The sequence below is a fragment of the Chrysochloris asiatica genome, unplaced genomic scaffold (genome assembly GCF_000296735.1).
Source record: "Chrysochloris asiatica unplaced genomic scaffold, ChrAsi1.0 scaffold00003, whole genome shotgun sequence".
NCBI lineage: Eukaryota > Metazoa > Chordata > Mammalia > Afrosoricida > Chrysochloridae > Chrysochloris > Chrysochloris asiatica.
Genome location: NW_006408521.1, coordinates 42,971,792 through 42,974,514, shown reverse-complemented (window position 1 = coordinate 42,974,514; position 2,723 = coordinate 42,971,792).

The following is a 2,723-nucleotide window of genomic DNA, read 5'->3' as shown; positions in this document are numbered from 1 at the left end:
AATAGAAGGAAAGCATTGAACTGAAGATAATCACAGGTGAAATGGAAGAGAGATAAAAGGTCCTTTACCATCCCAATCTGCATGGTGGGATTCCACTCGTCTTGACTTCTTCCTTTCTGCAGCATAAATTCATTCATTGCTCCCGGAATGGAAATGACTCACAGTAGTGTATGGTTTCTCCATATATATAATTTTAATAGAGACCAAAGTCTTAACATTGAGACCTTAAGACCTCACAGTACACTTTTGCAGCTTGTAAGGAGCACATGGAAGCAGTTGGAAGATTACCGGGGGTTTTCCTGGACCCTGAAATCACACCTTCCCTGACTTGAGAAGGATTTTCTCTGGTGAAGGATCCTTTTAGACCAGCAATAATGATTATTTGAACTAATTGCAACCTTTCCAGGAGGTTTTAAGAGATACGTTAACACATATGATATCCTTAGTCCTGAATGGAGCAATGAGCACAACAGCCCTATGCAGTGAGTCATAATGTCTAGGAGAGGTGCTAGGCCATTGTGGTTGAATCTCTTTGTTCATTGGGAAAGCAATTCTGCACAAGGAAGAGGGCTATAACCTGTAGGATAAGCACTGGACTGCTCACTACAAGGGAGAACCACCCCTGGGAAACCCTATACAGGTTGCTTTGAGTTGGAACCAACTCAACAACCACCATAGACAAGTTTTAAAGATTTATCCCTAAGATTCTGAATCAAATCCTTTTGGTTCTTTCCAATTTCAGGGACTTCACAGAATTGAGAAATAGAGATTTTCAGCTCATCACCCTCACCTCCATCCAGCCATCGTGGGACTTGGCTGTCCCCTCCCATGTGGCACATAGCCTGGAGGGTGATGGCATTCAAGGAGCTCATAGGGGTGTTAGAAATGAATCCCGATGTCGCATAAAAGACACTCGGTGAGACTAAATTACCTTGGCAAAGTAAAATTTACTCTTCCAAGAGGGTGCTTGCGCATAGCTGTACATACACGAACAGGCCAGCGAGCACACCGAGTGGGCAGTCCACTCGGGTGTTTAATCCCTGACATGAGTCTCAAGGCTGTGTCTCACCCTATTGGCTAGGGTTTTGACCGCACAATCTATTCCTTTGCTTGGTTGGCTAGTTCAAATTTTTAAGGCTCACATTCCTACTTTAGGAAAAGAAGAAGAGAGCTATCATAGTCTTTGCTCCAGAAAGTAGTTTAAGGAAAAAGAAAGTGATCATAAATTCTTTTCTCACTTCAGGAAGTAACCAAAGAAAAAGAGATCATAAAGTCTTTACTTCAGGAAATAAAAAAAAATTACCCGAATACAATAAACAGGATTATAATTTTTCCCCCACAGGGGGGACTAGTCATGGATGATAGATTTTGAGGGCAGCATGTTTACTGTAAGTTATTTTTCACTGCTCTTCACTGAAAAGCCAAGAATCATTATTTTCTTGACAAAATCCTAATTATTTATCAACCCTTTATAGTTCATGAAATGAGTTCACGTACACTTAGTCTTTCATGCCTCAGACCTAACTTATGAGATATTTCATTTTGCAAGTGAAATGCTGTATTTGAGAGAGAGAGGGGGGCTTGGTCGCTGGACTTGCACCTTGCACCACACACCACACTGGTGCTCCCGGACACTCTCAACATTATCATTTTCTCTGCTCAGTGAGGACGGCAGAGTGTACTTTGGAGGCATCTCTGTGCTTCCAGTGTCTGTGAAGGGCTCCAAAGTCACATGTAGGGCCCACTACTCCCTGTTTTCAAAACCCACCATCAAACCAGATGACTGGTGGTGACTGGCTTCGATATAAAATTGGAATCTGGATTTAAATTTCATCTCCATGCTTCATGAGCTGTGTGATCTTGGAAACACTATAGCTCTCTTACACTTCTATTTCTCTGCCTGTAAAATGGAAGGGATCGTACTATCAACCTCACAGGATTGCCACGAGCATCAATTGTGATAATCAGGCAAAGAGCACAGAGGATGTAATATATGTTCCATAAATGCTAGCTGGAAGGTTTTTTCCAGTTCAGATCTTCTTCAATTGTTTAATATTGGCTAACACAAAAATCCTCACTACTAGACCAATAAACAACATTCTTATCAATGAAGAAAAGATTGAAGTTGTCAAGGACTTCGTTCTTCTTGGATCAACTATCAACACTCACGGAAGCAGCAGTCAAGAAATCAAATGATATATTACATTGGGCAAATCTGCTGCACAAGACCTTTTAAAAGTGTTGAAGAGTAAAGATGTCAGCTTGAGGACTAAAGTGCGCCTGACCCAAGCCATTGTATTTTCAATAACCTCATGTGCTTGCGAGAGCTGGACAGTGAATAAGGAAGACTGTAGAAGAATTGACACATTTGAGTTATGGTGTTGGAGGAGAATATTGAAAATGCCATGAGCTGCCAAAAGAACCAACAGATCCATTTTGGAAGAAGTGCAGCCAGAGTGCTCCTTGGAGGCCAAGATGGCCAAACTATGTCTCTCATACTTCAGACACATTGTCAGGCGGGACCAGTCACTGGAGAAGGATATCATGTTTGGTAAGGTAGAGGGTTAGAGAAAAAGAGGAAGACCCCCCAATGAGATGGATTGGCCAAGTGGCAGCATCGATGAACTCAAGTGTGGCAACAGTAGTGATGTTGGCCCAGGATCAGGCAGTGTTTCGTTCACCTAACAACAACAACAACAACATCAACTGAATATCAGTATATT